This window comes from Cololabis saira, chromosome 13, assembly GCF_033807715.1.
Source record: "Cololabis saira isolate AMF1-May2022 chromosome 13, fColSai1.1, whole genome shotgun sequence".
In the NCBI taxonomy this organism is placed as follows: domain Eukaryota; kingdom Metazoa; phylum Chordata; class Actinopteri; order Beloniformes; family Belonidae; genus Cololabis; species Cololabis saira.
Genome location: NC_084599.1, coordinates 44,942,243 through 44,953,994, shown reverse-complemented (window position 1 = coordinate 44,953,994; position 11,752 = coordinate 44,942,243). Strand labels below are relative to the sequence as shown.

At 46.4% G+C, this 11,752-nt stretch overlaps 6 non-coding genes across 6 annotated transcripts; all 6 read left to right on the top strand.

Annotated features, from left to right (window-relative positions):
* Nucleotides 1-2,273: 2,273 nt before the first annotated feature.
* On the top strand, nucleotides 2,274-2,345 carry trnad-guc (transfer RNA aspartic acid (anticodon GUC)). The gene has a single exon. It is a non-coding gene; the product is annotated as a tRNA-Asp (tRNA).
* Nucleotides 2,346-3,649: 1,304 nt separating this feature from the next.
* On the top strand, nucleotides 3,650-3,721 carry trnad-guc (transfer RNA aspartic acid (anticodon GUC)). The gene has a single exon. It is a non-coding gene; the product is annotated as a tRNA-Asp (tRNA).
* Nucleotides 3,722-5,030: 1,309 nt separating this feature from the next.
* Nucleotides 5,031-5,102, top strand: trnad-guc (transfer RNA aspartic acid (anticodon GUC)). Its single transcript has one exon. It is a non-coding gene; the product is annotated as a tRNA-Asp (tRNA).
* A 1,309-nt stretch (nucleotides 5,103-6,411) lies between these two features.
* On the top strand, nucleotides 6,412-6,483 carry trnad-guc (transfer RNA aspartic acid (anticodon GUC)). Its single transcript has one exon. It is a non-coding gene; the product is annotated as a tRNA-Asp (tRNA).
* A 1,309-nt stretch (nucleotides 6,484-7,792) lies between these two features.
* On the top strand, nucleotides 7,793-7,864 carry trnad-guc (transfer RNA aspartic acid (anticodon GUC)). The gene has a single exon. It is a non-coding gene; the product is annotated as a tRNA-Asp (tRNA).
* A 2,690-nt stretch (nucleotides 7,865-10,554) lies between these two features.
* On the top strand, nucleotides 10,555-10,626 carry trnad-guc (transfer RNA aspartic acid (anticodon GUC)). The gene has a single exon. It is a non-coding gene; the product is annotated as a tRNA-Asp (tRNA).
* Nucleotides 10,627-11,752: the final 1,126 nt, after the last annotated feature.

The following is an 11,752-nucleotide window of genomic DNA, read 5'->3' as shown; positions in this document are numbered from 1 at the left end:
AAAACATTGTTGATTGTCTTCTCAATCGCAGTGAAACGATTGGATTGCCGATCGACTGAAGCCAAGTTGAAACAGCAGCACATCATTTATAATGTTCATGCTTATAGTGATGAAAAACAGAATGGGACAGAATCATTCCTATAGAAACTCTTAAATTTGGCTATAGTAATCATCCATTCCATGGAAATCTTGCATTCTACTTTGTCTAATCAGATTTGTCAACTTTATTCCTGCTAACATTATACATTTATCTGACACAAGGTTAATAATCTTGTTTCTTGTTCTGTCATTTTCCCCAAAACACAGTATGGAAGGGGCAGGATGGCTGGGGGCTGGAAGCGGAGGAAGTGGGTGTTCGGGATGCTGGGGGTGCAAAGCACGCGGAGGCGGCCAGGGCGAAGACATCCAGGGAAGCCGGTGCTTCGCTTGGTGGAGAAGAGGGGGAGGAGGGAACTGGTGCCACTCATAGCTCATCATGTCAAAAGGGAGCAGACATTTCCAGGGAGGATAAACAGAGGGTAGCCTATCATACTGTGTTATTGTATTATGTTAATAAATAATGTTTGTTCAAAGATCTCCTCTGTGCGAATTGTTGTTACCTATCTGTTATCACAGATGTGTATATATATATATATATATATATATATATATATATATATATATATATATATATATATATATATATATATATATATATATATATATATGATGGTATATGTTGTATACATATAACAAATGTTATCTGTTAAAATCTGTTTTATTTTGTTTTAAATAAAAAGTGTAAACTTCTTTATATATGATTGCTTAATTTACTAATGGTTAACTATGGTTAAGTAATGCTTATGAGGCAGTTAAGCATTAATAATGTGTTACCTAAGGGATAAATGTGTTACACTTTACAATAAGGGTCCAGCAAGCCTTTACTAGTGGTTAAGTAATGGTTAAGTAATGCTTATGAGGCATTTAAGCATTAATAATGTGTTACCTAAGGGATAAATGTGTTACACTTTACAATAAGGGTCCAGCAAGCCTTTACTAATGGTTAACTATGGTTAAGTAATGCTTATGAGGCAGTTAAGCATTAATAATGTGTTACCTAAGGGATACATGTGTTACACTTTACAATAAGGGTCCAGCAAGCCTTTACTAATGGTTAAGTAATGGTTAAGTAATGCTTATGAGGCATTTAAGCATTAATAATGTGTTACCTAAGGGATAAATGTGTTACACTTTACAATAACGGTCCAGCAAGCCTTTACTAATGGTTAAGTAATGGTTAAGTAATGCTTATGAGGCATTTAAGCATTAATAATGTGTTACCTAAGGGATAAATGTGTTACACTTTACAATAAGGGTCCAGCAAGCCTTAACTAATGGTTAAGTAATGGTTATGAGCCACTCCTATACATTTATTAAGGTTTATGTCAGGTTACCGTTCATAAGGTCAGGTAAGCTACCTGATAACATACACAGCACCATTAGGAAATGATTACTTAAGACTCTAAATAGTTGCTTAATAATGCCCATCCAGTAAACATGTACACCATTAGTGAATGATTAGTAGATGTATTAGGTAGCTGTTACTTAATGCTTATTCCCTCCAAATAAACACCATTAGTAAATGATTACTAGGGACACTATTAACGTTTTACCTATGTATTAAGTAATGTATTACTTAATACTAAGTAATGCATACATAAGGATAAATAATTACATCATGTAACGTTTATTAATGCTTACTAATGTATTAATTAACTCTAATCAGTAGGCATTAAGTAACTGTTTATTAATGCATTAACTAATATGCTAATTAATGTTAAGTAATACATAATAATGGTTATTTAACTATTAGTAAACTGTTAATTAATGCTTAATAATGCATTAACTAACGTTAATTAAGGGACCCTTATTGTAAAGTGTTACCAAAAAATGTTATTGGCTATATCGGCCTGGAGCCACTTAGCCTTGTGGCTTCAGCACCAAAACACCACCTCAATCCTGGCTCACCCAGAGCCACCCAAAGACCCGGCTCACCGGCCGACCCCGGGGACCCGCTCTTAAGCACCCCCTCCGACCGGACACCGGAGTGAAAAAGCCAGCCTGCGGAGCTGGAGGACCAGGGTCCTGGTACCCTAAACACCCAGACGCTACTGGTACCATGAACAGCACTCTGTCAGATGCCCTGGCGCATTTTGCTTTTCACTCATGCTGTGGTTTCAGGACCTTCTGTTAGGACCTTCAGTCAGCTTCCTCAACGAAAAGAGAAATAGCTGTCCTCGTTAGTATAGTGGACAGTATCTCTGCCTGTCACGCAGAAGACCGGGGTTCGATTCCCCGACGGGGAGACTTCTTGTTTAATACGATGATACCTACATGATTAATTCAAGTAAACAATGGTAATTAAGAAAATAGACTCTAGAAGTTGCTTCTCAATGCTGCAGCTGAATCAGACTCCGATTGAGGTAGGATTATATACACACAGAAAATGTCATTGAAGAAGTTCTGAAGACTTAAAATATTTCTGTCAAGTAAAAAGAGCAATTATTTAGGACAGCATACAGCATCACTCGGATCTGAAAGTCAACCTGCAGCAGAAGTTGTCTGAGATATCCAAACAAGGTTTTAAAGGGACAGAGCAGATGTTGTGTCTACAGCGGTGGTGCTAAAACTCTGGTTCTTTGGTCGCTCTCCTCTTCTTCCTCACTGCTGATCTGTTCCAGTCCTTGTTCTGGAGCTAGTGATGGTTTTTGTGCTTTCACCTACACTTTAAAATGTCCAATTTTCAGGAAGAAAAGAAACTTATAAACTGCCTGACACAGGGTGATGGATGGTTTCTAAGCCCTGGAAGGTGCTGAAGAGGTGAAACAACCGTGAATGAGCGTCTTTGGGGTCCCAGAGACCCCGTTGGAGGTCCTCTAAAATTCTTGAGAACCGGGCCGAGGACCGGGACTTCCAGCCGACCGAGTCCGAGAAAGGCGCACCGTTGTCGGACACTTTTTCGTCGATCACCGGTCCTCGGCTGGAAGTCCCCACCCGAGCGATTTAGCGGTCTAAACTCGGGCCGAACAACGCCCTTCTACCCTCCAGAATATTCTAAACTCTCTCGTGGGGGTCGCGGACTCAAATTACGAACCGTGAGCGAGCGCCACGTGGCACCTTCAGAACAAAGATGGGAGTTTGGCGGACCGCGACCGGAGTAAATGACTAATTTCCGGATCCGAAAAGGTTCTTCCAGAAAGTGGTTTAGAGCCCGTTTCAGAGCATTTGGAACACAATGAAATAGGTTTGTAGTAAAGTATAAAAAAATGTTATTGGCGATATCGGCCTGGAGCCACTTAGCCTTGTGGCTTCAGCACCAAAACACCACCTCAATCCTGGCTCACCCGGAGCCACCCAAAGACCCGTCTCACCGTCCGACCCCGGGGACCCGCTCTTAAGCACCCCCTCCGACCGGACAGCGGAGTGAAAGAGCCAGCCTGCGGAGCTGGAGGACCAGGGTCCTGGTACCCTAAACACCCAGACGCTACTGGTACCATGAACAGCACTCTGTCAGATACTCAGGCGCATTTTGCTTTTCACTCATGCTGTGGTTTCAGGACCTTCTGTTAGGACCTTCAGTCAGCTTCTTCAAAGAAAAACGAAAGAGCTGTCCTCGTTAGTATAGTGGACAGTATCTCTGCCTGTCACGCAGAAGACCGGGGTTCGATTCCCCGACGGGGAGACTTCTTGTTTAGTACGATGATAACTACATGATTAATTCAAGTAAACAATGGTCATTAAGAAAATAGACTCTAGAAGTTGCTTCTCAATGCTGCAGCTGGATCAGAGGAAACTCCGATTGAGGTAGGATTATATACACACAGAAAATTTCATTGAAGAAGTTCTGAAGACTTAAAATATTTCTGTCAAGTAAAAAGAGCAATTATTTAGGACAGCATACAGCATCACTCGGATCTGAAAGTCAACCTGCAGCAGAAGTTGTCTGAGATATCCAAACAAGGTTTTAAAGGGACAGAGCAGATGTTGTGTCTACAGCGGTGGTGCTAAAACTCTGGTTCTTTGGTCGCTCTCCTCTTCTTCCTCACTGCTGATCTGTTCCAGTCCTTGTTCTGGAGCTAGTGATGGTTTTTGTGCTTTCACCTACACTTTAAAATGTCCAATTTTCAGGAAGAAAAGAAACTTATAAACTGCCTGACACAGGGTGATGGGTGGTTTCTAAGCCCTGGAAGGTGCTGAAGAGGTGAAACAACCGTGAATGAGCGTCTTTGGGGTCCCAGAGACCCCGTTGGAGGTCCTCTAAAATTCTTGAGAACCGGGCCGAGGACCGGGACTTCCAGCCGACCGAGTCCGAGAAAGGCGCACCGTTGTCGGACACTTTTTCGTCGATCACCGGTCCTCGGCTGGAAGTCCCCACCCGAGCGATTTAGCGGTCTAAACTCGGGCCGAACAACGCCCTTCTACCCTCCAGAATATTCTAAACTCTCTCGTGGGGGTCGCGGACTCAAATTACGAACCGTGAGCGAGCGCCACGTGGCACCTTCAGAACAAAGATGGGAGTTTGGCAGACCGCGACCGGAGTAAATGACTAATTTCCGGATCCGAAAAGGTTCTTCCAGAAAGTGGTTTAGAGCCCGTTTCAGAGCATTTGGAACACAATGAAATAGGTTTGTAGTAAAGTATAAAAAAATGTTATTGGCGATATCGGCCTGGAGCCACTTAGCCTTGTGGCTTCAGCACCAAAACACCACCTCAATCCTGGCTCACCCGGAGCCACCCAAAGACCCGTCTCACCGTCCGACCCCGGGGACCCGCTCTTAAGCACCCCCTCCGACCGGACACCGGAGTGAAAGAGCCAGCCTGCGGAGCTGGAGGACCAGGGTCCTGGTACCCTAAACACCCAGACGCTACTGGTACCATGAACAGCACTCTGTCAGATACTCAGGCGCATTTTGCTTTTCACTCATGCTGTGGTTTCAGGACCTTCTGTTAGGACCTTCAGTCAGCTTCTTCAAAGAAAAACGAAAGAGCTGTCCTCGTTAGTATAGTGGACAGTATCTCTGCCTGTCACGCAGAAGACCGGGGTTCGATTCCCCGACGGGGAGACTTCTTGTTTAGTACGATGATAACTACATGATTAATTCAAGTAAACAATGGTCATTAAGAAAATAGACTCTAGAAGTTGCTTCTCAATGCTGCAGCTGGATCAGAGGAAACTCCGATTGAGGTAGGATTATATACACACAGAAAATTTCATTGAAGAAGTTCTGAAGACTTAAAATATTTCTGTCAAGTAAAAAGAGCAATTATTTAGGACAGCATACAGCATCACTCGGATCTGAAAGTCAACCTGCAGCAGAAGTTGTCTGAGATATCCAAACAAGGTTTTAAAGGGACAGAGCAGATGTTGTGTCTACAGCGGTGGTGCTAAAACTCTGGTTCTTTGGTCGCTCTCCTCTTCTTCCTCACTGCTGATCTGTTCCAGTCCTTGTTCTGGAGCTAGTGATGGTTTTTGTGCTTTCACCTACACTTTAAAATGTCCAATTTTCAGGAAGAAAAGAAACTTATAAACTGCCTGACACAGGGTGATGGGTGGTTTCTAAGCCCTGGAAGGTGCTGAAGAGGTGAAACAACCGTGAATGAGCGTCTTTGGGGTCCCAGAGACCCCGTTGGAGGTCCTCTAAAATTCTTGAGAACCGGGCCGAGGACCGGGACTTCCAGCCGACCGAGTCCGAGAAAGGCGCACCGTTGTCGGACACTTTTTCGTCGATCACCGGTCCTCGGCTGGAAGTCCCCACCCGAGCGATTTAGCGGTCTAAACTCGGGCCGAACAACGCCCTTCTACCCTCCAGAATATTCTAAACTCTCTCGTGGGGGTCGCGGACTCAAATTACGAACCGTGAGCGAGCGCCACGTGGCACCTTCAGAACAAAGATGGGAGTTTGGCGGACCGCGACCGGAGTAAATGACTAATTTCCGGATCCGAAAAGGTTCTTCCAGAAAGTGGTTTAGAGCCCGTTTCAGAGCATTTGGAACACAATGAAATAGGTTTGTAGTAAAGTATAAAAAAATGTTATTGGCGATATCGGCCTGGAGCCACTTAGCCTTGTGGCTTCAGCACCAAAACACCACCTCAATCCTGGCTCACCCGGAGCCACCCAAAGACCCGTCTCACCGTCCGACCCCGGGGACCCGCTCTTAAGCACCCCCTCCGACCGGACACCGGAGTGAAAGAGCCAGCCTGCGGAGCTGGAGGACCAGGGTCCTGGTACCCTAAACACCCAGACGCTACTGGTACCATGAACAGCACTCTGTCAGATACTCAGGCGCATTTTGCTTTTCACTCATGCTGTGGTTTCAGGACCTTCTGTTAGGACCTTCAGTCAGCTTCTTCAAAGAAAAACGAAAGAGCTGTCCTCGTTAGTATAGTGGACAGTATCTCTGCCTGTCACGCAGAAGACCGGGGTTCGATTCCCCGACGGGGAGACTTCTTGTTTAGTACGATGATAACTACATGATTAATTCAAGTAAACAATGGTCATTAAGAAAATAGACTCTAGAAGTTGCTTCTCAATGCTGCAGCTGGATCAGAGGAAACTCCGATTGAGGTAGGATTATATACACACAGAAAATTTCATTGAAGAAGTTCTGAAGACTTAAAATATTTCTGTCAAGTAAAAAGAGCAATTATTTAGGACAGCATACAGCATCACTCGGATCTGAAAGTCAACCTGCAGCAGAAGTTGTCTGAGATATCCAAACAAGGTTTTAAAGGGACAGAGCAGATGTTGTGTCTACAGCGGTGGTGCTAAAACACTGGTTCTTTGGTCGCTCTCCTCTTCTTCCTCACTGCTGATCTGTTCCAGTCCTTGTTCTGGAGCTAGTGATGGTTTTTGTGCTTTCACCTACACTTTAAAATGTCCAATTTTCAGGAAGAAAAGAAACTTATAAACTGCCTGACACAGGGTGATGGATGGTTTCTAAGCCCTGGAAGGTGCTGAAGAGGTGAAACAACCGTGAATGAGCGTCTTTGGGGTCCCAGAGACCCCGTTGGAGGTCCTCTAAAATTCTTGAGAACCGGGCCGAGGACCGGGACTTCCAGCCGACCGAGTCCGAGAAAGGCGCACCGTTGTCGGACACTTTTTCGTCGATCACCGGTCCTCGGCTGGAAGTCCCCACCCGAGCGATTTAGCGGTCTAAACTCGGGCCGAACAACGCCCTTCTACCCTCCAGAATATTCTAAACTCTCTCGTGGGGGTCGCGCACTCAAATTACGAACCGTGACCGAGCGCCACGTGGCACCTTCAGAACAAAGATGGGAGTTTGGCGGACCGCGACCGGAGTAAATGACTAATTTCCGGATCCGAAAAGGTTCTTCCAGAAAGTGGTTTAGAGCCCGTTTCAGAGCATTTGGAACACAATGAAATAGGTTTGTAGTAAAGTATAAAAAAATGTTATTGGCGATATCGGCCTGGAGCCACTTAGCCTTGTGGCTTCAGCACCAAAACACCACCTCAATCCTGGCTCACCCGGAGCCACCCAAAGACCCGTCTCACCGTCCGACCCCGGGGACCCGCTCTTAAGCACCCCCTCCGACCGGACACCGGAGTGAAAGAGCCAGCCTGCGGAGCTGGAGGACCAGGGTCCTGGTACCCTAAACACCCAGACGCTACTGGTACCATGAACAGCACTCTGTCAGATACTCAGGCGCATTTTGCTTTTCACTCATGCTGTGGTTTCAGGACCTTCTGTTAGGACCTTCAGTCAGCTTCTTCAAAGAAAAACGAAAGAGCTGTCCTCGTTAGTATAGTGGACAGTATCTCTGCCTGTCACGCAGAAGACCGGGGTTCGATTCCCCGACGGGGAGACTTCTTGTTTAGTACGATGATAACTACATGATTAATTCAAGTAAACAATGGTCATTAAGAAAATAGACTCTAGAAGTTGCTTCTCAATGCTGCAGCTGGCTCAGAGGAAACTCCGATTGAGGTAGGATTATATACACACAGAAAATTTCATTGAAGAAGTTCTGAAGACTTAAAATATTTCTGTCAAGTAAAAAGAGCAATTATTTAGGACAGCATACAGCATCACTCGGATCTGAAAGTCAACCTGCAGCAGAAGTTGTCTGAGATATCCAAACAAGGTTTTAAAGGGACAGAGCAGATGTTGTGTCTACAGCGGTGGTGCTAAAACTCTGGTTCTTTGGTCGCTCTCCTCTTCTTCCTCACTGCTGATCTGTTCCAGTCCTTGTTCTGGAGCTAGTGATGGTTTTTGTGCTTTCACCTACACTTTAAAATGTCCAATTTTCAGGAAGAAAAGAAACTTATAAACTGCCTGACACAGGGTGATGGGTGGTTTCTAAGCCCTGGAAGGTGCTGAAGAGGTGAAACAACCGTGAATGAGCGTCTTTGGGGTCCCAGAGACCCCGTTGGAGGTCCTCTAAAATTCTTGAGAACCGGGCCGAGGACCGGGACTTCCAGCCGACCGAGTCCGAGAAAGGCGCACCGTTGTCGGACACCTTTTCGTCGATCACCGGTCCTCGGCTGGAAGTCCCCACCCGAGCGATTTAGCGGTCTAAACTCGGGCCGAACAACGCCCTTCTACCCTCCAGAATATTCTAAACTCTCTCGTGGGGGTCGCGCACTCAAATTACGAACCGTGACCGAGCGCCACGTGGCACCTTCAGAACAAAGATGGGAGTTTGGCGGACCGCGACCGGAGTAAATGACTAATTTCCGGATCCGAAAAGGTTCTTCCAGAAAGTGGTTTAGAGCCCGTTTCAGAGCATTTGGAACACAATGAAATAGGTTTGTAGTAAAGTATAAAAAAATGTTATTGGCGATATCGGCCTGGAGCCACTTAGCCTTGTGGCTTCAGCACCAAAACACCACCTCAATCCTGGCTCACCCGGAGCCACCCAAAGACCCGTCTCACCGTCCGACCCCGGGGACCCGCTCTTAAGCACCCCCTCCGACCGGACACCGGAGTGAAAGAGCCAGCCTGCGGAGCTGGAGGACCAGGGTCCTGGTACCCTAAACACCCAGACGCTACTGGTACCATGAACAGCACTCTGTCAGATACTCAGGCGCATTTTGCTTTTCACTCATGCTGTGGTTTAAGGACCTTCTGTTAGGACCCTCAGTCAGCTTCTTCAAAGAAAAACGAAAGAGCTGTCCTTGTTAGTATAGTGGACAGTATCTCTGCCTGTCACGCAGAAGACCGGGGTTCGATTCCCAGACGGGGAGACTTCTTGTTTAGTACGATGATAACTACATGATTAATTCAAGTAAACAATGGTCATTAAGAAAATAGACTCTAGAAGTTGCTTCTCAATGCTGCAGCTGGATCAGAGGAAACTCCGATTGAGGTAGGATTATATACACACAGAAAATTTCATTGAAGAAGTTCTGAAGACTTAAAATATTTCTGTCAAGTAAAAAGAGCAATTATTTAGGACAGCATACAGCATCACTCGGATCTGAAAGTCAACCTGCAGCAGAAGTTGTCTGAGATATCCAAACAAGGTTTTAAAGGGACAGAGCAGATGTTGTGTCTACAGCGGTGGTGCTAAAACTCTGGTTCTTTGGTCGCTCTCCTCTTCTTCCTCACTGCTGATCTGTTCCAGTCCTTGTTCTGGAGCTAGTGATGGTTTTTGTGCTTTCACCTACACTTTAAAATGTCCAATTTTCAGGAAGAAAAGAAACTTATAAACTGCCTGACACAGGGTGATGGGTGGTTTCTAAGCCCTGGAAGGTGCTGAAGAGGTGAAACAACCGTGAATGAGCGTCTTTGGGGTCCCAGAGACCCCGTTGGAGGTCCTCTAAAATTCTTGAGAACCGGGCCGAGGACCGGGACTTCCAGCCGACCGAGTCCGAGAAAGGCGCACCGTTGTCGGACACTTTTTCGTCGATCACCGGTCCTCGGCTGGAAGTCCCCACCCGAGCGATTTAGCGGTCTAAACTCGGGCCGAACAACGCCCTTCTACCCTCCAGAATATTCTAAACTCTCTCGTGGGGGTCGCGGACTCAAATTACGAACCGTGAGCGAGCGCCACGTGGCACCTTCAGAACAAAGATGGGAGTTTGGCAGACCGCGACCGGAGTAAATGACTAATTTCCGGATCCGAAAAGGTTCTTCCAGAAAGTGGTTTAGAGCCCGTTTCAGAGCATTTGGAACACAATGAAATAGGTTTGTAGTAAAGTATAAAAAAATGTTATTGGCGATATCGGCCTGGAGCCACTTAGCCTTGTGGCTTCAGCACCAAAACACCACCTCAATCCTGACTCACCCGGAGCCACCCAAAGACCCGTCTCACCGTCCGACCCCGGGGACCCGCTCTTAAGCACCCCCTCCGACCGGACACCGGAGTGAAAGAGCCAGCCTGCGGAGCTGGAGGACCAGGGTCCTGGTACCCTAAACACCCAGACGCTACTGGTACCATGAACAGCACTCTGTCAGATACTCAGGCGCATTTTGCTTTTCACTCATGCTGTGGTTTCAGGACCTTCTGTTAGGACCTTCAGTCAGCTTCTTCAAAGAAAAACGAAAGAGCTGTCCTCGTTAGTATAGTGGACAGTATCTCTGCCTGTCACGCAGAAGACCGGGGTTCGATTCCCCGACGGGGAGACTTCTTGTTTAGTACGATGATAACTACATGATTAATTCAAGTAAACAATGGTCATTAAGAAAATAGACTCTAGAAGTTGCTTCTCAATGCTGCAGCTGGATCAGAGGAAACTCCGATTGAGGTAGGATTATATACACACAGAAAATTTCATTGAAGAAGTTCTGAAGACTTAAAATATTTCTGTCAAGTAAAAAGAGCAATTATTTAGGACAGCATACAGCATCACTCGGATCTGAAAGTCAACCTGCAGCAGAAGTTGTCTGAGATATCCAAACAAGGTTTTAAAGGGACAGAGCAGATGTTGTGTCTACAGCGGTGGTGCTAAAACTCTGGTTCTTTGGTCGCTCTCCTCTTCTTCCTCACTGCTGATCTGTTCCAGTCCTTGTTCTGGAGCTAGTGATGGTTTTTGTGCTTTCACCTACACTTTAAAATGTCCAATTTTCAGGAAGAAAAGAAACTTATAAACTGCCTGACACAGGGTGATGGGTGGTTTCTAAGCCCTGGAAGGTGCTGAAGAGGTGAAACAACCGTGAATGAGCGTCTTTGGGGTCCCAGAGACCCCGTTGGAGGTCCTCTAAAATTCTTGAGAACCGGGCCGAGGACCGGGACTTCCAGCCGACCGAGTCCGAGAAAGGCGCACCGTTGTCGGACACTTTTTCGTCGATCACCGGTCCTCGGCTGGAAGTCCCCACCCGAGCGATTTAGCGGTCTAAACTCGGGCCGAACAACGCCCTTCTACCCTCCAGAATATTCTAAACTCTCTCGTGGGGGTCGCGGACTCAAATTACGAACCGTGAGCGAGCGCCACGTGGCACCTTCAGAACAAAGATGGGAGTTTGGCGGACCGCGACCGGAGTAAATGACTAATTTCCGGATCCGAAAAGGTTCTTCCAGAAAGTGGTTTAGAGCCCGTTTCAGAGCATTTGGAACACAATGAAATAGGTTTGTAGTAAAGTATAAAAAAATGTTATTGGCGATATCGGCCTGGAGCCACTTAGCCTTGTGGCTTCAGCACCAAAACACCACCTCAATCCTGGCTCACCCGGAGCCACCCAAAGACCCGTCTCACCGTCCGACCCCGGGGACCCGCTCTTAAGCACCCCCTCCGACCGGACACCGGAGTGA